Source organism: Phlebotomus papatasi, chromosome 1 (assembly GCF_024763615.1).
Source record: "Phlebotomus papatasi isolate M1 chromosome 1, Ppap_2.1, whole genome shotgun sequence".
Taxonomy (NCBI): Eukaryota; Metazoa; Arthropoda; class Insecta; order Diptera; family Psychodidae; genus Phlebotomus; species Phlebotomus papatasi.
In genome coordinates this window covers 43,092,912-43,119,800 of record NC_077222.1, presented here as the reverse complement: position 1 = coordinate 43,119,800, position 26,889 = coordinate 43,092,912, and the positions used below count along the sequence as shown (strand labels likewise).

The 26,889-nt window shown below is 34.9% G+C and overlaps 1 protein-coding gene and 1 long non-coding RNA gene across 3 annotated transcripts in view; one reads left to right on the top strand and one right to left on the bottom strand.

Annotated features, from left to right (window-relative positions):
* The window catches only part of LOC129809630 (alpha-2C adrenergic receptor-like), a 97,365-nt gene that overhangs the window by 50,918 nt on the left and 19,558 nt on the right, over positions 1-26,889 (bottom strand). The window lies entirely within an intron of this gene.
* Positions 2,723-9,324, top strand: LOC129809631 (uncharacterized). Its single transcript, XR_008752657.1, has 3 exons — positions 2,723-2,882; positions 7,489-7,648; positions 8,947-9,324. It is a non-coding gene; the product is annotated as an uncharacterized LOC129809631 (long non-coding RNA).

The window sequence follows — 26,889 nt, the reverse complement described above, 5'->3', positions numbered from 1 at the left end:
AAACGTTATAATTCATAAGAGCGAACTGACGTTTAAATCTGCCGAGTCTTCGCTTAAATCGCGAGAATCTGCCGATTTTTGCTACGTAACATGCCGATCTGTCGATTTCTGTCCAAATTGTGCCTATCTGTCAATAATTAGCTCCAGATTGGGCAATTTTGCCGATCGCCGCTCACGGTTCACTTCGAGAGCCACTTATTCACCTCTTGATTTTGAGTTTCTTGTGAATTGCCTACATCAAAAAGCATCGTAGAATTACAATAGTTGTGATTATGAAAGAATTACACTTAAATAGAGTTGCCTGATTTATATGCTCAAACATGGGCACATAGGATTTGGTAGGATGGGCATGGGTAGGATTTACAAATTTTCCACCCACCCACAAAACCAGCTTCATCCGAGCCAAGATTTTTCCACAAATATAATCTATGATGAATCCTCTATGTGCCTATAATAGTAGATTTTCCGAAAAGTGAGATTAATTGTGAAAAATTGTATAAAAGGGACAGATAATTCTAACCGGCTTATGTATAGGTGAGATTCTTAACGTGAGTTAACTCGGAATGTTTACAAATTTGATTTAGAGCTGTAGTTGGGGACGCCATTCAGTGATCTTGAATCAAATTCGTGAAATTCTACAAATTTTGTATTAAATCAAAATATCAAGGATTTGGATGAACTGACAGAAAAGTGATATATGGGTGAAATGTAGACCAGAATGTTCTCTATAATTTTCCCATAGAACTTGATCTCATCGATTACTCAGAAGCCGAGATAATCAAAGTTGTTTGTCTCTGAACTCGTTTTATCGACCACAGCGCCCCAAGTGTTCATTTGATGAACTTCAACTATATGAAAACTTGTTGTATTTTGTGATACTTTCCATTTAAAACCCTATTTGCAGTGTCTTGGTCGAGTAGAAGCAGTCAAATTGGCATCTGAGTGATTTTAAAGCGTTATTACGGAAAACATCCATTTTTTCACACTAAAACGAAAAAATCGGAAAGATGGCATTGTCTGATCAAAAAATAATGTCTGCACAAAGTATAGATATAAATGTTCTCTACAACTCTGCCGAAGTAATCGTCAGGATTAGTTAAGCAAGTGCAGAGATAATTGAGGTTATGGATATTGAAATTAGTTTTTTGACTGTGGCGCCTCTGGTGTTGGTTTCACGAAGTTCAAATGTTCTAGAAAGCTGTAGCATTTTGTTAGATCTTTCATTTGCGCCCTCACCCGTCAAAATCGGTCAAATAAAACCGGAGATATGATTTTTTTGAATTTCGTGAACTTTGACCCCTCATATCTCCGGTTCTATTGAAACCACAGCGAACCCACGCTGCTTTTTGTAAACTTCATAGCCTAGACTAAAACACCCTAAAATTTCATTAACTTGCACAATGCCGTTTTTGAGAAAAATGAGTTTGAATTTTGATGAATTTTGACGCTATCGCAGCGCCACCTGTGATGATTTTTTGAACTTCCATCTGAAAGTGCTCATTGAGGCGAACACACATACCAAAATTTTTGACAATAGGTTAATTAGAATCGGAGATATAGGCCGGTCAATTTTCGAACTTTGACCCCTTATAGCTGGGGTCAGGGGTTATGGATCGACTTAAGTATTTTTTGTTTGAAAGGTATGATCTGCGGCTACAACATACTAAAATTTCAGATCGATGCACAAAGTAATTTTTGAGTTATTTAATTTAGAAAATTGAAAATTTTTCTTATCAATATTAGCGCCCCTATCGGTGGTTTTATGAACTTGCGATGTTAGAAGGGGAAGTAGCATTTCACGAGAGCTTTCCAAAACGCCCTTACTTTTTAAATTCTGACAATTAGAACCGGAGTTATGGCCATTTGAAGAATTTTTTTTTGGACCCTTATAGTTCGGGTCAGGGGGATCAGGGGATCTTAAGTTTGGTATTGATCGAATGCCCTAAGGCCCGGCTATAACATACTAAAATTTGAGCCCGATCGATGCCATAGCGGCGGAGGTATTGAGAAAACAAAAAAAGGAGTCTTCAAAATGGCGGAAGGAGGGGTGGGGGGTGGGGGTCTATGCACCACGTTGCAATTTTCAGCCGATATGTAACCTTTGGCGAAATCCGCAAGTCGATATCTTTTTTAGTTTAGGAGCTATTAAGCTCCAAAGAGCGTCCGGCCGACCGGCCGGGAACGTAACTTAGCCACCCATATATTCGTTATCAGGAAGTGGCGAAACATATTTTGGCCAAGTTTGAGCGCGATCGGACGACATGAAATTTTGTTAGGATTATAGTAGGTGAGATTGTTAAGAATCTCACCTAATATTAAACTCTTTACGTATCAGATGAAGATAAAATTTCTGAAATTTAATTTACAGTCGAGTTCCTTACATTTGAACGGACGACGGTTAAATTCAAAGTGCAAAATTTGAGGTTATGTGAAGAAACCTTTGCGTGGAGTCTGAATTAGAACCGTTTTTCTCTAGTGTTTCCTCAATATTATCGTATTACATTAACTTCCGCAACGAATTGCATTTATTTCACAATAAATTACATTTATATACACTCTAAATTTATTTTTCTTAATATGGAAAATGAACTATACATGAATTCTGTTACGTAATTGAAAATATTGTTCAAATTTGAGGAGTGGGAAATGTCATGTACAAATGTTCAAATTTGAGGAACTTTATTGTAATTTAAAATGTAAAATACGCGCGAAAATTGTAAGTGTCATATTTCACTTTTTACAAAATCTTCAGTGTGGTCAGTTTTGCAGATGTCAATAGAAAGAGTGCCGAGTTTTTTTTTCGATTTGAGCTACCTGTTCAGTGAATTTGAAAGATTTTTATAATGAGAGTGAAGTTTGGACGAAGATATAAGTAATCGAAGGTAAGTAATCAGGTCTTAAGCGTGAGAAACATCCATGACAAACTTTCCACACGCTTGATCTGCGTATTTCGCAATTGGAATTTGACCCCTCTCAAAGCCCACCACGCGTCATAAGACGCGACAAAAAAATGTTTAGGTACTGTTTGAATTAGGATTTACTGCATTTCTTTGCATTTATCTTCAGAAAACTAAGTGCCCTAAAAGAATTAAAAAAATAAATAAAAGCTGAATTATCATAGTTAATGTGAGTTTGCTGACACTACCCGTGAGGAACTATTGGACTTTGTTGCGTGCAACATTTTCTCCGGGCGTAATCGGTGGTATTTTCCTGTCGAGGAGACAAGATAGCAGAATGCAGCAGGAATGAGAGGGACAAAAGAGGGAGCTGATGGGAAGAAATAGGCAACTCAGCCTCTTCCACCACGGACCTTCCAGGAGAGAACATCTCCGCCCGTGATCTGCTCCACCATCAGCCACCACCAGCATGAGCCACACAATGTCCCACGCTCCCCTGTGCCATCCGATGACGACACTCCATCGACGCCGGTTGAGTGAGTGGGACTTAAGGAGAGGTTGCGGCTACGCTGGACGTCCAGGAGCTCTTGAGCATTGGAGTACTTTTGTCGCCTCGACAGAAAAACATCACCGATAGACTCACTCAGAGAAAATGTTTCATACGCAACAGCTTTAGTGGAGGGTTAATAAGTGTTTTTATGTGGCTCACTGATATCGGAAAATCCATCTCAATTCACACGGAAAAAATGAAACCTCTCCCTCATGGTCTTATATGTTTTTAAATTTTACCCATGTTAAAATGACATTACTCTTTTTTTTTCGTTCGAAAAAAAATCCTGGCCGGAGATACATGGCGCCAAAGATGGACTCTCACGCTTTATTCATCAATTGCGATTTTTGCCAAATATTTTAAAATGCTCTATCTCGAGAACGGGTTCGGTTTTCTTCTTACTCTTTTTTCTAAAATAGCTTCTAATTCTTAGCTTCTATTCTAAGCTCAATCGGATCTTTTTCAATCAGTCGAAAAATTTTGTTGACAATTTTCACGTTTAATTATGAAGCTAATTTGCTCAGATTCACTGTAGTTCTTCCTATTAGGTGAGATTCTTAACAATCTCACCTACTATAATCCTAACAAGATTTCATGTCGTCCGATCGACCTCAAACTTGGCCAAAATGTGTTTCAGCACTTCCTGATCACGAATATATATGTGGCTAATTTACGTTCCCGGCCGGCCGCTCTTTGGAGCTTAATAGCTCCTAAACTAAAAAAGATATCGACTTGCGGTTTTCAGCAAAGGTTATACATCGGGTGAAAATTGCAACTTGGTGCATAGACCCCCCACCCCCCACCCCTCCTTCCGCCATTTTGAATACCCCCCTTTTTTGTTTTCTCAATAGCTCAGCCCCTATGACATCGATCGGGCTCCAATTTTAGTATATTATAGCTGGGCCTTAGGGCTTTCCATCAATACCAAACTTAAGGTCCCCCGACCCCCCTAACCCGAGCTCTAAGGGTCCAAAAAAAAATTCTTCAAATGGCCATAACTCCAGTTCTAATTGTCAGATTTTAAAAAGTGAGGGCTTTTTGGAAAGCTCTCGTGAAATGCCACTTCCCCTTCTAACGTCACAAGTTCATAAAACCACCGCTAGGGTCGCTATTTTTTAAAAGGAGATTTTTCAATTTTCTAAATTAAATAACTCAAAAATTCCATTGTGCATCGGGCTGAAATTTTAGTATGTTATAGCCCTTGATTATACCTATCAAACAAAAAAATACTTAAGTCGATCCATAACACCTGACCCGAGCTATAAGGGGTCAAAGTTCGAACATTGACCGGCCTGTATCTCCGGTTCTAACTAACATAGCGACCTAAATTTTACTTTTTTGGTTTCGTCTCGATGAGCACTTTCAGATGGAGTTCCAAAAATTCACCACAGGTGGCACTGCGATAGCGTCAAAATTCATCGAAATTCAAAGTCACTTTTCTCAAAAACGGCATTGTGCAAGTTAATGAAATTTTAGTATGTTGTAGTCCAGTTTAGGACGTTTCCAAAATGGTGCAAATGCGCGCTGTGGTTTCAATTGAACCGGAGATATGAGGGGTCAAAGTTCACGAAATTCAAAAAATCATATCTCTGGTTTTATTTGACCGATTTTGACGGGTGAGGGCGCAAATGAAAGATCTAACAAAATGCTACAGCTTTCTAGAACATTTGAACTTCGTGAAACCAACACCAGAGGCGCCAGTCAAAAAACTAATTTCAATATCCATAACCTCAATTATCTCTGCACTTGCTTAACTAATCCTGACGATTACTTCGGCAGAGTTGTAGAGAACATTTATATCTATACTTTGTGCAGATATTATTTTTTGATCAGACAATGCCATCTTTCCGATTTTGTCGTTTTAATGTGAAAAAATGGATGTTTTCCGTAATAACGCTTTGAAACCACTCAGATGGCAATTTGACTGCTTCTACTCGACCAAGACACTGCAAATAGGGTTTTAAATGGAAAGTCTCACAAAATACAAGTTTTCATATAGTTGAAGTTCATCAAATGAACACTTGGGGCGCTGTGGTCGATAAAACGAGTTCAGAGACAAACAACTTTGATTATCTCGGCTTCTGAGTAATCGATGAGATCAAGTTCTATGGGAAAATTATAGAGAACATTCTGGTCTACATTTCACCCATATATCACTTTTCTGTCAGTTCATCCAAATCCTTGATATTTTGATTTAATACAAAATTTGTAGAATTTCACGAATTTGATTCAAGATCACTGAATGGCGTCCCCAACTACAGCTCTAAATCAAATTTGTAAACATTCCGAGTTAACTCACGTTAAGAATCTCATCTACATAAGTCGGTTAGGATTATCTGTCCCTTTTTATCTAAATTGGAAATGAGTTTTTTTGCACAAATATTTTTTGTTGCTTTTTCTCGAACCTGTCACACAAAACTGGGAATAGCAACCAAACGAAGAGTCAAAATGAGTTCAAACTTTCAAGAGATGTTTATAAGACTATTACCAAGGACACTATAGCACTTTTAAAGAATTAAAACCTTTATTGTCGCTGTTAATGTGATTTTTGTGAAGACCACCTGGAGGCGGTCTTACCCGTTAGAGGGTTAATGTTACTGACCAACAGCAAAAAATGAAAATTTTTGAGAATGGGGATTTTAAGATAAAAATAATTTTAATTTTTTTTCAAAAAAAATAAAAAGACCGTTACAAAAAACTTGAGCAGATAATGCAAAATCGAGTGTATCGTCTTGAAGAGAATAAAATTACTTTTCAATTAGAAAAAAGAGTAAGAAGAAATCTGAACCCGTTCTCGAGATAGTGCATTTTAAAATATTTGGCAAAAATCGCAATTGATGAATAAAGCGTGAGGCTCCATCTTTGGCGCCATGTATCTCCGGCCAGGAATTTTTTTCGGACGAAAAAAATAGGGTATATTATTTAATCGTGTATTATAACATATCGTCGGTTCCGAAGAAGACTATTGTAAGTCTAAAATGTAAACTCTTCAGGAGAGAGGTTTAAAGTTTGACAGCTAAAATTTATTTTTATTAATTTAATAATAATGCATATAATAATAATGCATATATTTAAATCACAAAAGTAGGGTCACCCCTCTTACAATTGTGATTAAAGAACATATAGAAAGTAATGCAAAATATAATTCAGAATAAAGAAAAAAGAAAAGAATCTTAATAAGAAAAAGAAACAAAAGGAAAAAAAGATGAGTAGATAAATTTCACTGGAATTAATATATTTTTAGCTTTTGAAACTATTGTATCACACTTACGCATTGAATATCTTCTGGTTAACGCTACTCTTAAGTTATTTACAGTAAAATTGTGGGCTAAAAACTCGATAATCGGGCAGGCTGATTTTCAGTTTTTTTCTTGTAACTTTGCCAGAAATATCTTGATCAATATAGAATTTTGTGGGGATGTAGACCTAAGGTTTCTGCATCCAATGATACCATCTTTTTATACTACTGTAAGTAGACTTACAATAGTCTTCTTCGGAACCGACGATATGTAAAATTCAAAAACATCTAAGACCATGAACACGCGATTTGCAATTTCCTCGGTCGTCTTGAGATGGATCGGCCCAATTGAGTAATTCAGTAGATTTTTTTGTAATGAAGAAGTTTCAGCCAGGCTATATATTTTGAATTTTGTAAATAAACTATTTTTCTGTTTGACTTCGAGCTGAATAGTTAATAATAATAATCATAATAATAATGCTGGCACAACATTCCATGAAGGAACTAGGCCTTCCCAAAAGGGGATTTCTAGACATGCATTATTATTTTTTCCTTATACGGAATAAGGTTGTCAGTCCCATGCCCGTGGAATCAAGTACAGTGAAGCTCACTGGATGCAATCCGAACACCTTTAACGCCAGAAAAATTCCTGGTGACCTAAAGGAGATTCGAACCCGGGACACTTGCATCATAGAGCGAGTGCTCTACCACTTGACCCATTGAGTGCCCCAAGAGTTATATTTTAAATTATTTAATATTTTTCAATCTACCTCCTAATCCTGATATATGTTTGCATGAATTAGATTTCCAGAAACTGTATCCTCATACAGCTGCCACTTCCTTTATTGAAAAAAAAAAGGAAAATTACCACGGAAAAATTTCTGGAAAATTACAAAGACGATTTGAAAGATTCAAAATGTCTAAAGCTTTTGGAGAAAGTTAAAGCGGAGGACTTACCTGAAGGTAAGTTCATTTTCCCCTCCCCCCCCTAAAACCATGTTTTTTTTGGGATTGCACGAAGACACGCTGTGTGATTTTCTTTCCATTTTTGGATTTGTCTTAAGAGATTATTCAGGAGGACATTTCGGCTTGTACGAAAATATCGTTTAATCATTTCTAATAACGGTTTTTCAAAGTCAAATGATAAAAAGGCTCCAGGAAGCGTATTTTCGTCCGAATGGTATCATGTTTAAGTTCGTTGGAAAGATCGTGAAGTTTTCGTTTTCAATAAAACTGAAGCAGTTTTAATTGCTTTTGAATCGAAAATGAACCGGTTTGTAATGGATAACCATTTTTTATCCAAAATTCAATGTTATTACTGCTGAGGTGTATTTTGAACAAGTTTTGAGAGATTTATAAACTTGTTCAAATCTGTTGTGAACCGGTATGCAATCGATATGTGATATATGAAAAATTAATGTGAATATAAACTAGGACTGAGGCAAAAGTCATTAATTTAACTTTTTCCAAAGAAGTTCGGATCTTTCCAAAGATTTTGTGAACACGTAGAGCTCATTTGACAAAGAATAGTCAGATTTATGTTCATATATTATATTTACTGTAGGGGAGACTTGGGTAAAAAGTAACAAAACGGATATTTCATTCTTTACAAGCTATCTGAATGCCCTAGAAATTTCTAATTATGGCAATTTTTTAGGAAATTTACCGCTCTACAACTTTGTTAAAGTCATTTTCCTCTATTTTGTAAGAAAATACATTTATCGAGCCGTTTTCTAAAAGGTAATTTTGTGACCATTCTCAAAAATGCTGGGGCAAATAGTATTAGGCTAAAGCTGACAACGGCTTCGTATTCAAGGGATACAAATCATTTAGAAAATATTTACCAGTTGCATCAATTTTGGAAAATAGGTAGGTAAAAATTGATATCTTCTGTAAGGAAAACAGGGCTAAAAATTTGAATATAAAGTAACTTACGACATTAACGACATAACTTACTTAAGTAACTGACGATATTTAAGAAGGTATATCGAGGCTATATATGGAAAAAATTTTAAGCCGGTATCTTTTTTATCTTGGAAGATATTGAATTTTGACATTTTCGATTTGTGACTTTTTGCCCCAGTGTCCCTATTTTTTTTTAAATCTTTGCCTCTATTTTTTAGTATATTTAGTATATTTAACCATTCTTTGAATTAGTTTATCAATATTTTCAATCTTATATCTTCATTTCCTTAATCTTATATCTATATTTATCTCAAATCAATCTCTTAAATTAATATTCATTTTAATGTAACTTTCAGATATCCGAGATTTTTCCATTTTTCAAATACTGCATGGAATTTTAAAGCCGGATATTGGGAAGGTAAATGGTAGAATGGTCAAGCATACTATTAAGGACAGTCAGGAAGGACTTATGCTGGAAACCAGGGACATGTCTGAGTTAAAGAAAAAACTTGACAAGAGATATGAGGCAGCGGCTGCGAATAAAAATTCTGTCCAGCCTTTCATCATCATTGAAAATAAATCAATGAAAAAGGCCTCAATATATCATGACGGAAAGTTTGTAACTTTCTTGCAAAATTCTTTTTTGACATCAAAGACGAAAAAACTAATGCACAAGTCAAATCATTGTGTAAAAAATTAAATGCCTAACAAATAAAGTTCCCAAGAAAAAACGACTAGAACTTACTTGACTTACTCTAATGCTTAAGAGTCACTGCAGGGTAGCATGACAAAAACTTCATATACTGCGACAATAAAGGTTTTATTTATTTAAAAGTGCTATAGTGCCCTCGGTAATAGTCTTACTAACATCTTCTGAAGGTTTGAATTTATTTTGACTCTTCGTTGAGTTGCTACCCCAATTTTGTGTGACAGGTCAGAGGAAAAGTAGGATTTTTTTTTGGAAAAAAAAATTTCTAGTTTCAAGAAAATCACTCACTTAAAGTAATCTGACTAAAGTAAAATTATTTTTTACTCAAAGGTATGTCGTTCTACTTTGTAAATTTTAATGAAAAACTTGAAAAGAAAATTAAAATGTTAATTTGGGAAGTGAAAAGGGTTTCAATTTTTTTTTGTATTTTCGCACCTGGCGCATAAATTAACCCTTTAAGGACGATTGGGTCACCCGTGACCCATAGAAAAAATAAGTTATCCTGACTACCTAAAGTAATTTCTTTCTAATGTTTGTGGGTAATCGCAAAGTAGAAGGTTAAAGGAATCTAGGATGTTTTTTTGCAAATCTCTAACTATTTGCTATATAGTAAATATTTAAGCTCAGAATTGACGAATTTTCAAATGACCGCCCTGATAAATGATTTTTACTATTTTTTTTTATATTTCCAATTTTTTTAAGCAAACCTCTTTCGGGAATAGAAAGTACAATAAACATACATAAAGTTTCTCAATAGAATAAAAATTTTCATTCATTGATATTGTCAAAAAAAATATTTAAAATTTTGGGCTATTTTTGTTCCTATCGCTCGTAGGTGCAAAAAATACACAGAATCAGACTCTGTTGGACTTTCCAAAGTTAGATGTAAGACGTTTCACAAATTTTGTTAATCAGTTTAATTTTTATTGTTGTTTTTTGGTCCGCAAAAAGTATCTCGTCCTAAAAGGGTTAAAAGAGGTAATGAAGAATGGATGGTGTTTTTTTGAATTTATTGGATCATAATTATCCTAGAAAAAAATATCTTACTACTTTTTTTGCATATTTAAAAATTGGACGTAATAAGGTTAATTTACTCTTTCGTTATAATTTTGATTAACTGTTAGGTTTTGCAATATTTTGTTTATTTTTTGATCTTTTATTTTTTAAATTCTCAAAGTTACTAAAATTAACCCGGAAGTTTACTAGAATTGATTCTCTCGATATTCTTAAATCAATTTTGAAATTAATTAAATAATAACAAGTTATATTAAATAAATTAATATAAATAAATTAAACCATAACAATAAATTTAATAATGTAAATTATGAAAAAATAATTAAATAAATAAATAAATAAAAATTAATTGAATTAATAAATTAAATAAACAGTAAATGAAAATAATATATAATAATAAATTAAAATTAATTCCGAAAGGTACTAAAATGGACTCCCAGGTTACTAAAATTTACAAATGACATCTTCGATGTTACTAAAATTGATCCCCTTGATATTCTATAATCAATCCTGAATGTTACTAAAATTAATCCTAAAAAGTTACTAAAATTGACCCCACAGGTTACTAAAATTGATCCCCTCGATATTCTGAAATCAATCCTGAATGTTACTAAAATTAATCCTGAAAATTACTAAGATTAACCCTAAAGGTTACTAAAATTGATCCCCTCGATATTCTAAAATCAATCCTGAATGTTACTAAAATTAATCCTGAAAGTTACTAAGATTAACCCCAAAGGTTACCAAAATTGATCCCCTCGATATTCTAAAATCAATCCTGAATGTTACTAATATTAATCCTGAAAGTTACTATGATTAACCCCAAAGGTTACTAAAATTGATCCCCTCGATATTCTAAAATCAATCCTGAATGTTACTAAAATTGATCCTGAAAGTTACTAAGATTAACCCCAAAGGTTACTAAAATTGATCCCCTCGATATTCTAAAATCAATCCTGAATGTTACTAAAATTAATCCTGAAAGTTACTAAGATTAACCCCAAAGGTTACTAAAATTGATCCCCTCGATATTCTAAAATCAATCCTGAATGTTACTAAAATTAATCCTGAAAGTTACTAAAATTGACCCCACAAGTTACTAAAATTAATCCCCTCGATATTCTAAAATCAATCCTGAATGTTACTAAAATTAATCCTGAAAGTTACTAAAATTGACCCCACAGTTTACTAAAATTGATCCCCTCGATATTCTAAAATCAATCCTGAATGTTACTAAAATTAATCCTGAAAGTTACTAAGATTAACCCCAAAGGTTACTAAAATTGATCCCCTCGATATTCTAAAATCAATCCTGAATGTTACTAAAATTAATCCAGAAAGTTACTAAGATTAACCCTAAAGGTTACTAAAATTGATCCCCTCGATATTCTAAAATCAATCCTGAATGTTACTAAAATTAATCCTGAAAGTTACTAAGATTAACCCCAAAGGTTACTAAAATTGATTCCCTCGATATTCTAAAATCAATCCTGAATGTTACTAAAATTAATCCTGAAAGTTACTAAGATTAACCCCAAAGGTTACTAAAATTGATCCCCTCGATATTCTAAAATCAATCCTGAATGTTACTAAAATTAATCCAGAAAGTTACTAAAATTAACCCCAAAGGTTACTAAAATTGATCCCCTCAATATTCTAAAATCAATCCTGAATGTTACTAAAATTAATCCTGAAAATTACTAAGATTAACCCCAAAGGTTACTAAAATTGATCCCCTCGATATTCTAAAATCAATCCTGAATGTCACTAAAATTAATCCTGAAATTTACTAATATTAACCCCCTGGATTACTAAAATGTACCCTTTGGATATTCTGAAAGCAATCATGATAGTTACTAATATTAATCCTACAGTTACTAAAATTAATCCTCTTGATATTCTAGAAATAATCCTATTTTAAACTATTATTAATCCGTAATATTCTAAAATTATATAAAGATTTTTAGAAATTTTTGACCCACCAATTACTTAAATTAATCCTACAAACTTTTAGTAATTTACCCTAAAATTAAGAAATCAAATTACTTGGAGCAAAATTTACCCTGATTTTAGTATGATTTTAGTAAAAATTTCTTAATTTTAGTCACTTATTTTTCTCTGTGTACATTTTAATAATTCTAAAAGCTCTTTAATCGATCAAATGACCCAAAAAGGTAAGTCAAGGTGTTCTGAAGAAGATTTCCAGGAAGACTTTAGGCCTTTAAGGCAAATTCTTCACCACTGTATTTTCTATTTTCTGATACAATTTGTTTTATTTATTTACATAATGACTAAAAATGGCACAGGAGGGAAAATTGTTTGGTATACGAAAATCTCAATATCAAACGTAAATATTGACAAAGTCTGACTTGAGGAAGTATTTATAATTTTTTTTCTGATGTAAAATTTTGCCTCTTTCAGCATCATAAGTCAGGACTTTTTTTTTCTCTCACATATAAGCTTCCATGGCTGAAGGTTGATTTTTGCGCTATAAATTTTAATTTTAATACACCCTAAATTGGTGAAACTCTCTCCACATTGTTTCTGCACAGAGAAAGTCACTTTATCTCGAACACCCACTCATGTAAAAGTGGAAAAGGCTGTGACGGCAAAAAAGAAGACTTGGGTGCAAATTAGTCTTTCGCTGCACGTATAATTACAACGTAGGATGCAAGTGAGAAGTCGACGAAGGTAGACCGTATAAAAAAGAGACCCGAAGAACGAGGTAAATAGTCGTAAATCGCAAGTGGAACGCCTTCTTTCTATAATTGCAACCATTTTATTGCTCTAACTCAATGAGAAAGCAATTGTGTAATCCATCGATTTCATACTATCCTTTTGTTTCTTATTTAAGAGGACAAGATAAAATAATATAAGATTTTGCCAGGGGTCAGTTTTCCATTTCGGATTACCGATGAATCCAGGCCACAATTGGGCCCCTTATGCTTCCCCACTCCTATTCTATCTTATCCCCCGATACGGATAGTCGCTCCATATCACAGCTCTGTGGGCAACCAGTGCCGCTACTATATCACAGCATCCCTTCTAGGTGTGTGTTTGGGAGCAGTGACAGTGAATATTTGTATCGACTGAAGTACCACTTTTATGTCGAATCTCGTTCTCGTACCAGTCTCTATTGTTTTTAGGCGGTTCACTTTTTTGCCAATATGCTGCACCATTGACATAACTATTCATTCATTCACTGAACGAATTCAAAGCCGATATGACATGAGAAATCTTTTTCTGCTGCTGCTCAGCTTTGAACCCGAGACCTCACAGTCATTGAGCCACTACTCTTTCCATTGACCTATTTGAGGCTCTTAAGAGGACAAAGCAATATCGAAAATTAGGGATTACGGAAAAACTTGCTCCATTTCCGATATTTTTGAACCTTGTACTATCAACTTGAACTTCATTTTTTTTTTGAAAATCTTAGGGTTCAATAAAATAACATTACTGTGATGTCAAGAATCTTCTTCAAATGGCCATGTTATATTTTATTGCTCGAATTTGGCAGATAAACAGAATAAATTAATCCCTAATGCCCCTTGAGAGGTCATATTTTAATGGTTTTGAAAATCTGAAGTTTCGAATTATCTGAGAATCTTTACAATATCAGCTTTCGTAGTCCGACGTGAAGTCTGACCTCGTCAGATAGGGCCTAAATTTTGGAATTACATATATTGACACTCATAGATCACGAATATCATATGCGCCAAAAATCGATTTCCGTGGACGTCCCGTCAGTTGTATAATAACTTCTAAAGAGAGAACAGAGAGAGACGTCAACAAGCGATTTTTCAAAAAGACCCCCCAGACCTCCGTGACCACAGCTATAAGGGGTAAAAAAATTCATTTCCAAATGGGCATATCTCCGGTTCCAACTGACAGAATTTGAAAAAAATTATTGTTTTAGAGAGCTCTCATGTAATACTCCAACTATTTTGATACCCCATTTTTGTTCGATGGCGCCTATTCGTGCGGTGGTTGGTGAGTGGTGGAGGGAAAATTAGAGGCATGTTAACGATCCTAGGGTTGACTTATGGGGATCCCACTTATGTCCCAAGTCGATATCTCTTACTGTTTGGCCTCTAGAGTTGGCTACAGCCGGACAAACAGCGTGACGACATTTCTCAGAAATGGTCAGAAACGCGTAGAATTATTCTGAAACGTAGTCCGCGTCGAGTGGAAGGTGGACATTTTGGGGAGTGAAAAAATCAAGGGATTAAAACGGGGAGTGCGAGAAATAAAAAATTATAATCCTTCATGTTTCAAACTTGATTAAAACTGTTTCACACTAAGTAAACTTGAGGTGAGAACTATCCCTTCAATCTCTAAAAGTGCATTAAGATGAAAGCCATAGAACCTGTTACATTTTCAACTCAATTTTCAACGGTACAGTAAATATTTCACAAACAATTTGTATCTTTTGTTGGAACAAAATTGGCCGAGGACTTGAAAGTTGGATTCAGGAGCCTGGTTATTTTGGCCCGACAAAGATTGCTCACTGTTAAGGATAGATTTGTTTACCTATTCACCGCTCAGGACCAATTGATTTTCTGCTGAGAGCGCACCATCGAGAGGCAAATTACCTGTCTGCCTAATGTCTGATGCACTTCGAAAGGTATGTTCATTACTACGCTTTAAAGATGCACTGCAAATGCTTCACCCCCCAATCAGAGGGCTAATAACCCTAGAGAAAAGGCACATAGTGCTTTCAATCAGTCTTTTGGGATTCATAATAACAGCAGAGACTCTAGCCACCGAACTGATTCGCTTTACATATCTGATTAAGAAACAATTTTAGGATTTTCACAGGGGTTTTCTAAATAGTTTATGGACTCTAAATTCACTCTTATCAAACATCCAGATCCGAAAAAATTCAAAACTTTGAATAGTCAAACTCGCTTACAGATTTTCAAAATATTTCAATTTTAAATTCAAAATGTTTATGTTTACACTGTATACTATTTTTCTGTCTTGATAGTGCTTATGATATGTTAAAAATGTAGATTATGATAAAATTGTCAGACATCTGATTAAATTTGCTTGACAGTCTTGCTCCCTGCTCTCTGTTATTGACTGACCTAGCCTCAATGAAATGTAGAATTAATTGGCCCTGAATAGATTGGCCCTGAAGATTAGAATCAACCCTAAAACGACCATTGACATTGGGAAAGATCAAAAATGAGATGAAAATAATTTCAATTTAATGATACTGCCAGAGATTCTTTCATCAGAAATTCATAAAAATTTAAATATTTGTTTTAGAAAGAAAAAAATAGAAAAGACCTTGAATTACGGATCAGTGTAAACCGTTTTCAATTACTTTTGAATTTGAATATTATTCACAAAAACATGTGGTGCAAAAGGCACTCAAAATGGAAAATTCAATATTATGCCTTGTGTCTTATAGTTCCTAGTATAAACATTTAGTTCTCGTGCTTAAACATTACGCGAAGTCTTTTGCATTTCACAACCACTTTGACACTCACATTGTTATAACTTGTAGTGCAATTTATAGTTGTTTAATTTACTTTCAGTGCTCAATTTACTTCCATTTTTCACTAGAGAAGGAGTAGAATATGCCTCGTGGCGGTATATCAAATGAAATTCACTCGTTTATCATAAAAATTCATGCTGTTCTCCCGTGCAAAATTCCATTTAGCAGTGTTTCTTTATATAATGGTCCCAAGGTATAGCAAAAGAGGAAAAAAAAACTTCTGCGTGCTGCTAATCGATTTTGCAAATTGCATCTTCTGGTATGGAATTATGAAGAGTTAAATGTTCTCAGGGGTGATGTTCCCAAGCAAACACCTTGGGGTTTATCACCTTAAGACCTTTCCCGCGCATTCAGCTGCACTTCTGAGATATTTTTAGAAGAAAAGCTCTACAGTGATGCTTCCTGAGACGAGAAAATACAGCTTATATTCGTAAGAAGAGTAATATCGTTGAATTAATGCAAGTTCTTAACGATTAAATAAGCAAAGAGTTCAAAATCATAAAAAATAATCCAAATTTTCTTGTTTCTAAATTGAATTTTAAAAGCTCGAACAAACTTCTCTGGGCTATCTTGAAATCTATGCTAGAAAGCCCAAAATAATAGCAATTATAAAACAATTTTTAAAGATACAGCAGAAATATTCATTAGGCCTGTGTGTACTAAACAAATTTCTCTCTTCTGCAGGGCTTTCCCTTGTGAAACATTTGGAAACTTTTGTCTGTTGGTATGGAATGCTTCTGCACAACTCTTAAGAAAATTATTCAAAATATACCCAACATCAAAGTGGTGTTAACTTAAGCAAAAGATTTGGTGAATGAAATTTGCATGATGTAAAAAATTCCTACAAAACTTCTAAAGCAATTTCTATACGAGGAGCCCCTTAATACTATACCTTTCGAAATATTGTACATTGTATGTTAGAAGCAACACAGCTTTTAATTCTCCAAAAAAGAAAAACGAAAGAAAAAAAGAAATTGATTTTTTTCAGAAGCAAAATAACTGAAGTGGCTCTCGTCATATCAATATTAATAATCATTAAATGGCTATACCATTTTTTCCAATTTCTTAATAAAACAAACTTCCATTTCTGAATCTTCACAAAGTCCTTGTGCTTTATTTCGACATTCTATAGTCACACAAAGACGGACTTAAGACTTTAAAAGCACAAGTCAAAGACAGAAACAACGCTTTATAAGTAATCTTCTCAGAGAAACACGAGATCAAATATGAAGTTATTCATTCCAGATGTACAAAGCGGACCAACGCGCAACTGATTCCCTTGTTCATTCCCCGAACACCTCAATATACTTCTCTATGGAGACTCTAAGGAACTTTGAACTTTCCAGTGATATCACGTGTAGAGATGAAAGGCAAATCCAAGTGCATTTTTATTAAGATGGAGCACATATAAAAAGTTTAAATCATTGATGTTCTACGATAAAAAGCTTTTTCCTCTCAATTTTTCAGTCGTCAATTTACCTTTCAACTTTACTCGAATATAGGGGAGATCGAAGTTTCTGATGTTCGTTAGAGGGAAATGGGGCAGTCTTGAACTTAGGTTTTTCCTCCTATTTTTAAATGGAATTGAGCCTTATCCTGATGTAATTTATCTTCGTATGCTCAGCTAAATTTATAATAAGTTCCACTCATCTCAAAATTGGAGAATAACCCCAATTTCAAAGCTGCCCCAATTCATAGGTGCCCCACTTCCCCCTACTACCTCTACCTACACAAAAGATAAAGAGACTACATTATTGAGATGCTTCTGTATTAAATAAAAGCAAGGCGTAAACAGTACGCACAGTGAAGCAGTAAGTGATATAAAGTTTCATAGTTATTATTAGGTTAGATTCTTAACAATCTCACCTACTATAATCCTAACAAAATCTCATGTCCTCCGATCGGCCCCAAACCTTGCCAAAATGTGTTTCGCGACTTGCTGATCCCTCATATATGAGTGGCTAAGTTACGTTCCCGGCTGCCCGGCCGGACGCTATCTGGAGCTTAATATAGCTTCCAAACTAAGAAAATAAATCGACTTGCGGTTTTCGTCAAAGGTTATATATCGGATAAAAATTGCAACTTGGCGCATTGACCCCTCACCCCCCACCCCTCCTTCCGCCATTTTGAATACCCCAATTTTTTTGTTTTCTCAATAGCTCCGCCCCTATGGCATCGATCGGGCTCAAATTTTGGTATGTTATAGCTGGGCCTTTGGGGCTTTCGATCAATACCAAACTTAAGGTCCCCCGACCCCTTGACCTGAGCTATAATGGCCCAAAAAAATTCTTAAATTGGTCATAACTCCGGTTCTAATTGCCAGAATTTAAAAAGTGGGGGCTTTTTGGAAAGCTCTCGTGAAATGACACTTCCTCTTCTAACATCGCAAGTTCATAAAACTACCGCTAGGGGCGCTATTTTTAAAAAGAAGGTTTTTCAATTTTTTAAGTTAAATAACTCAAAAATTCCATAGTGCATCAGACTGAAATTTTAGTATGTTATAACCGCTAATTATACCTATCAAACAAGCAAATACTTAAGTTGATCGATAACCCCTGATCCGAGCTATAAGGGGTCAAAGTGCGAAAATTGACCGGCCTCTAACTCCGGTTTTAAAAAGAAATGTATAAATTTAACGAATTTGATTCAAGATAATTGAATGGCGTCACCCAACTTCAGCTCTAAATCGAATTTGCATACATTCCGAGATAACTCATGTTAAGAATCTCACATAAGCCGGTTAGGATTATTTGTCCCTTTTATTTTTTATAAGCTACCCGAGCATCTCCAAAATTTCTAATTAGCATAGTTTTATAGGAAATTTACCGCTCTACAACTGGCTGATACTATTTGCTGGGGCAAATAGTATCAGTTACAAGATATTATCACATTTTGATTCGCTTTATTACGGGATTCCGTAAATTTAAGTAAAATACCTAGATTACATATTTTTATAGGAAATATATTCATCTACACCTTTGTGAAACACCGTTTTCTCTATCTGAGCGAGAAAAGCGCATTTTAAGCTATTTTAGAAAAAAAAACACACAAAAGACTGCAAATCGTTTGATCAATGCAAACAACAAGCGGCGAAAGATAGCATTGACGTTTCTTTTTACCGTGGAACATCAGAAATTGTTTCGGTTTTTGTTACTTTTTGCTCCATAGCTTTTGTTACTTTTTACCCCAAGTGGTCGTTTTTAATAAAAGGATTTCTGGAGAAAAGAACTTTTGTGAAATTCTAAAATAGATAGCGGATTCGTATTCAAAGAATATCCAGATAATTTGGGAAATATTCATCGGTGCATCAAATTTAGTATAAATATCTAATAATTGATATCTTCTGCACCGAAAATATTTGAAAAATAGGGCTAAAAATTTCGATATTTTTTATTTTCTAAATTCCTTGTTCAAATTCTAAGAAATTTACTACATTGAAGAAGACCTATGGAGGCTATCTATGGAAAAAATTTTAAGCCGCTATCTTATTTATCTTGGAAGATATTGAATTTTAAAATTTTCGATTTGTGACTTTTTGCCCCAGTCTCCCCTATGCAATAAAATCAATAGCCAAGATAATAACAGTAAATCTGATGGCATACGGAAACAATTTACGATTTTTATATAAAAATCTAGCCAGAAAAAAAGTGTCTCGATTTCCTTGCACTCCCCAAGCCCCCATAAAACAAATTTGTGGGAGGAAAAAAGTCATGCTCATATGTTGACAAAAGCAAGGAATATATGAAAGTTTAATGGTGTTTTATGGAGAGGATGTAGGAGTTCGAAGGAAAAAAAGTTGGTTAGCAAGTCGCTTATTTGTCTTGTGACACCAAATGTGGAGAAAGCAAAGGGATTATTATTACTTTTAAAGTAGGGGTCTCGGGTATTGTTTCCATTTAATTATAAATTAGATACATCTCAGCCATGGAAAAGATCGCACAAGGAGATGTCTTTTCAAAAGACGACCAATTTGATTGTGATAGTCTCATATAAATTCAATTAATTCACCATGGGGTACAGAGGTATAACACAAACAAGGCGCACACGAGGCCCTAAAAGGCACACCCAAGTCATACGCATTCCCATATAACTTTTTGGCACGGGAGTGAATGACAAAGTGTGAGAACAACCCCTTAATCCTCTGTGCCGTCATCAAGTGAACACGGAACGGGTATTCCAAATTGAATCGAGACGAGACAATTACCTGTCAACACAAATTTTATTACACATTTTCCTCTATGCTCCCCACTGTGTCATACACACTCTCGTATGTTTTCCCAGCCCGGTACAATGGAAATGATATAAAGATGCCGTTTGTGGCTTCTGCTCCCAAACCTTTGCGGAATTCTCTCCACATCGCTGACGTAAGTCTGTGCTCAGCAGGTGAAGTTCAGGCATTTGGTTATACTCTGGCAACACACGGGCACCAGGACCTTTTTGGCTTCTCACGAAAAAGTGATTCGAGGGGCTCACCACTGGGAAGAAGCACTTATATTGTAGTTTGCCGTAAACGAATGTCAATATTTGATTTATAAGGTGAAAGATGACAAAAGTCAAGAGCTAGATTTCCCCAAATGTACTGAGAGAAATCCATATCCTAAACCAGTTGTAGGATAGTTTGAAAAATTTAATACAAAACACTCATTTTTATGCTAAAAACAAGCTTTTATCATAAATAAAACACCATAAATCCGTAACCATATACCTTAGACACACTTAGGACTTAAGCAGAAATACGACTTAATTAATGATGTCACATTGTTTGTCCGTCTCATCCGTGCCCATTTAAGCCAAACGGTTCGAAATAACGATAAGGTGTTCGGGCGATCCCCCTTTGTGTCAACTAAAGAACCAGAGTCACTTATTTTAAGACGTTCTGTATACGAATCGTGATATTTGCTTTTCATTTTACTGTTCGAACTCCACAGAAGAGCAGTATGTATCGCTCTTTGGAAATTAACTCAGTTTTCAAGATTTTGAGATTTTAGATCAGTAAATATTTACACAGAATTAAATCTTTCACTCTGTTTCCTAAAAAATGGCATGAGTTGACCTCATGTAATTTCCAAGGAACGGTAGAATCACCCTTCTACCTCTCCTCTACCTTCTTATCTGTGGTCGTATTTTCGTAGAATTTTGGAAATGTGAAGTTTCAAGTTTTTTGACATCACGCTGATTATCCGCGCGTTCGGCCATCCAATCACCTGCAATTCAATCACGCTAAAATCCCAAATGGGCCAAAATCCTAAAAGCCAAAATCCCGGATTCTTAAAAGTTCCATAGATACTCCCACGGTTGCACCCGCACTTGATGGAGGCAAAGGGATATTTTCTGTGTCTTGGTAAATTATTCTACACATTATCCTCTATATAATTATAACATGCACTTTCTTAATTTCGACCGTTGAGGTTCAAAGTCATGATCACTGAGGCTGTCGGGTTCCCCATGTACTAAATTTCGGACTCCGAAAGTATGTTTTGTGCTATATTGAGTATCTGTGTGTGTGTTCTTTCCCACCGTCACAGGGAGAGAGGTAATTGTACTGACCCTGGTGGGGGCAGTCGGGGACAGAGCTTGATAGTGAGTGGATGTTTTAAGTTTTTTCCTCCCGTCAGGAGGGCGAAGGTGAAATGTCAGTGGGGTGCTGAGGAGGCTCCTTGTGGTCCAGGAGGACTTTGTCTTGCTGATGGCGCCCACCGTCTGTCTCCCACGGAGGGAGGGAGACGTTTCTTTACCGGTTCAGCGGGCAACGAAGTCCAGAAGACCCGAGAAGAAAATCCATCTACCGGTCGGAGGGGTTTTATAATGGGAGGTTCCGGCTCGCCTCCGGACATCTTCACCGAAAGATCTCCGGGTTATAGACTTGAATGTTGCGTCAGTGGAGAGAATGCAGATCAGCGGAGTTATCATTCTCCCATCTTCCGGCTCCTTAGATCTCAAGGCTCATGCAGAAGAGAGACCCTACGCTTATGCCATCGGATATCATCGAGGATTCAGGATCAACAAAACCTTGAGTATCATTTACCCCATTACTTGTCAACTCCTTTTATATATTGTAACTTTGAATTAAAGTATTAACATTTATATGGGCCATAGATCGATAGTTTTCCCTAAGTGATATTTAATTTGGATCGGAAGGTTTTAATGGGGTCTAATGTAATAAAGAACAAAGTGAACATAGGATCTGAGTATTGTCATTCTTTCGGTCCTTTCGGTGGTGCATTGGAGATAATCGGGTGGATGGGACTGTGAAGGAAAGGAGTGAGTTAAAGATTCTGCCCATCATTTCTAGAGCCGATTAGGAGAATTCAGCATCGGTGAAACGGGATAAATAAGCAATTTTTTTATAAACCTAAAACACACTTTACATAATTTCATCCCTTTCAGGATTTTGAACATTCGGGATTTTGGCCTTTAGGATTTTAGCTCTCGGAATTTTGACCGAGACCCGTTTTAGAGATTACCCATGCGAACATTTCGTCCTTACCGTCAAATCGGTTGTACACCGGTAATAAACCAGTTATGAACAGGTAAGTAATTTTTTGTCCGAAAATCAATTTTATTACACTTTAAACTTTTTGGCCAAGTGATTTATGAATCATCTTAAATCGATTGAAAACCAATTAATGGTAAATGATTTTTAAGGTACAGCATCTAAATTCGAGCACTTCGCAAAACATTGAATTGGAACGCTTTGCCACCCCTCTTAAATATGTTATTTGGATTAGGTGGATATTTTATTTAACACAAAATCATTGTCTTAAATTCAGATAAATCTTGGATTTCTGAATATCATAATTTTAAACACAACCTTGCTTGGCATAATTTTGCATGATTTTTTTTAGTATTTAAAAACTTTAAAACTTTAGTACTTCGATTTAAGAATTTTTATATTAAATATGAAGGTAATAAATGAATAAATGGAAAACGATATGACTGAAATTTGATACAAATATTTAGCCCCTCGAGGCTAGATCTTTCTTAAGAAGCTAAAAATAAGTAGAAAACTTATTTCATTTTGTTGGTTTTTAATGTGGGCAGTTAGAAATTGATTATTTTTGTGAAATTCTAGTTATACGTAAATTCTTAAAATGGAAATGGGAAAAAATATAAACACGTCCATGAAACAGGAAAACACTTCTTCGCAATATTTTGCCAAAATATGAACACATCTGGATGAAAATCAATAAGTGACTCTCAATAAATGGCTTATTATACAAGATTTCACTATTTCAAGTTCGACTTGAATACTACATACTATACATACCGACTACATACTAAAGAAGTTTATATCCGTATTTGACATCATTAAAAAAATTTTTTAGAGATTTTCCTGTGCAAGTGTAAGCATACTTTAATATTCCAAATATTGACGAAAAATTTCAATAGTGTATAGAGGTCATAAGCGTTAAATAAATTTTTGCAAAGATTGTAATGGTACTCAAATAACAATGGTACTAGTAATTTGAAATTCATCCAAATGTGTTCGTCGAACTGAATTTTGTGGAAGAATGCTTGGCTATTGCTATCAAAATTTATGTGTTCCATTAGTAGGAAAACACTGAAAAATGAAATTGGGATGAAAGGAGGCATAAATTCTGTACCTTACTTAACTGTGATATAAAATATTGAATGTTCGTAACAATACACTCAAAAAAATCCACATTAAAATAAATTTAAAGTTGATGTTTTTAAATAAAATTAATGATTAAAGGGAAAGAAATGCAGTTGACCTCAGAAATTTCATTACAATTGAAATTATTCAAAAGTCCTAAAACATTTGGAGATAAGATGGAGTAATTTGGAATAATATTTAATTTGGAACTTTGAGATTTCCTAACAGTTTAATATGACAAAAGGTAAAACAACGAAGTACTTTCGAATGTAAATTCTTGTATTTTTTCGTGGTTTTATTTTTCTCTTTCATCATCTGAAAGAGTGAAGAAATTTGAAAATTCCAAAATGGACATGAATTCGAATTATCCAATCTTACCCTAATTCTTTAATAACACAATAAAGAGAATGCGACATAATATTTAGTGAGTCTTACCCTGGTGGCCCGTAGGCTTCTAAAACTACGAAATCCAATTATACCATCTTGTTAATCCAATCATGAAAACGAAATCCTAAAAAAAACAAGTAAGGGGAAATGGGGCACCTTTGAATTAAGCAGCTTTAAAATTGATCGTATTTTTAAATGAATCTGAATTTTATGCCCTAGACAAACTTACGTATTAAGCTGAGAGACGGTTTAACGTAATTATAATCAAAATATAATGATCAGATTATATTTCCATCAGATTCTGACTAAGTCGTCTCACGGCTTAGTTAGTGGGAAACTGATGGGAATTTAGTCAAATCAATGTTTTGATTACGTTAAGCCGTCTCTGGGTTTGTCCAGCATATACATAATATTATTGGGTATAACTGAAGGTAACAACTTTTGTTTCTGTGTGACATCCTGCTGGTAATGATCTTCCTAGCCAACAAAAATTGACAGATCTCTGAGAAAAGCTGCGAAAACACAATTTAGTCGAGTGAGTGTTGAAATTGTCTAAAAATGACCTTTGTAAAAACAAGAAAATAAAAGAAAATGTTGCGAAATAAATTTTGATGCCCTTTCAGCCACTGAAGAAGATCCATACTGGGACCGAAAGCTCTGGGTAAGACAAAAAAAAGTGTTTTCCTCTTAAGGTGACAACTTTTCCCACAGGCGAACACCGGATACACTCCCTATATCAACTTTTGTTCCAATCCCGAAGGTTATTGGTTTCAAAAAAGAATTTATAGGACACAAGAAAGATTTTACAAGATCAACTCATGTTCCCATTTCTTCTTTTAAAACCAAGCTCGGCTTGAGTCTCGACCACTCTCTATGTATAATCCAAATCACACACCGACACGTACAAACTGGGGACTAGTTCCGCTTCTGGGAAAAAGTGGGACCAGAGCCCCTACGCTTTTGCCCATACCCTTCTATTTCGATATATTCGTTTAACAACTATATTGTTTGAATTATGAAATTATAATGAAATTTAACGTAAATATAAAAATGAGCGAATAAATGAAAGACACTTCAAGGATTTCCCAGACTTTTAAATTTGATGATGTCCAAGAAGCTAATAATTGTACATGAATTTAATCTTTGTCCAGTGAAATAACCATATCAATTTTTAGATGGAAATTAGTTCACTGAGAGAAATGTTAATTTTACCCTACAGTATTGATCCAAAATCGGTGTAAATATTACCATTTTTAGGTGTATTAGGGGTTAAAAGTACCCTTTTTCATGTTAATTTTACTCTTAATAAGGTGTAAAATTAACATTAAAAAATATTGATATATTTTTACACCTAAAAAGTGTTAAATTTCTGAGGAAAAATGTTAATCGCACCCTCTTTTTTTCTCAGTGCTCGATCACACATGCAGACAAGTAATTTCCACTGCGCAAAGCATATAGGTTACAAAACTATAGGGGAAAGTAGTACTCTCCCTTCGAACGTTCATGCCTTCGTATAATATGAATTTTCTTTAATTTTTTGTAAGAGACTTACACAAAATTATCACTTAATTATCATTAATTAATAATAAGCTAACTAGTATTTAATAAAAATGTGTAAGTCTCTTAGAAAAAATAAAAGAAAATTCAGATTATTCGAAGCCATGAACGTTCGAAGGGAGAGTACTTTCTCCTACAGAGTTGGTTAACCCTTTAAAGACGAGTGGGACACCGGTGTCCCAAATAGGAAATACAAATTTTTTGGTTAAAGTAAGAAATTTTGTTCTCCAAATAGTCAGAAAAAATGGTTTTTGTTTTTAGTAAACCTGTGTCCCACTCGTCCATAAAGTGTTAACACATGTCGTTAAATTTGTAGTCAATTAACTTGTTGAGAATTCAAGTACGATATAAAAAGAGTTCGGAAGTTTTATTTATTTATCTTCGGGCAGAGGCTGTGTATTTTTATTACGTTATATCACGGTGAAAATTTTCTAGATATTTAGATCTTTGCACTGGCCGGGACTTCGAACTCTCAATGTGAGTCAAGTTGGGGATCTATCCACTCAAGCTCAAGAGCCAACGGTCTTGCCACTGAGGTTCCCGTCGGAAGTTGTCAAAGGGAAACAAAAATTGATCACTTTAGGTAGTATGTCAACCAACTTGGTGACCAAAGTGTTGGTCGGAAGAAGGCTTGGCGCCAGGACTAACCAACCTTTTGGCTTTTTTCCATTATGAGTTGTCTCCTTTGTATCACCAAATTGTCTCTTTATTAGCTTTTAAAGAATAACGAAATCCACGCCGTCGGTTATGTACAAAGGTTGCCCGTATTGTTACGAAGTACGATATTTTTTGACTTGCTAATTTTTAAATAAATTTTTATTTTCAAACAAAGAGCGGTGTCAATGAATGCTTGTGAAGACTAATCAAAATATCTGCAATGTGATTTGCCACATCTACAATATAAATCCATGTACCTTTTGCAGAATACTTTCTCAGCCCTTTATAGAATTTGTGTGTATTTTTCCCAGTGTATCTTTTGCCAACAACAGGAAAATCCATCTTTGATCCACCCCTCCGGGGCACATGTGAATACACCCAAGTCGTCAAGTGTTGAGTGGTGTGGGTCGGAAAAAAGAAGTCCGAGTGAATAGATGAAACATAAATATTGGATTTATGCCAAAATACGCGCATTCTCCACTTTAGAGACTCTAATTTCCTCCTTTTCCCAAGCACCGACAGCTCCACCAATATGACCCATAAATCCCCAACGGTTGCACTGTCCTTCAGTGCAAAAAGTCAAGTTCAAATGCGAAAAGACCCATAAGGTTCAGTCACATGAATGACAGTAATCCAAAGGAACTAATTATCCGCTTGTGGATAAATAATTATCCGGTTTTGGGTTTTTGGTGGCACAATAAGAATAGGTAAATGGGGAAGTTGGATATTTCCGCATTCAATTGTTCACCAGTCGTGTAATCAATATTCCATGTAGCAACTTATATATATATAGATTATATGCAAATTCCCTCTATTGATTCTCGACACTTTTGGCTGAGGCTTTCCAAAAGTCGCAG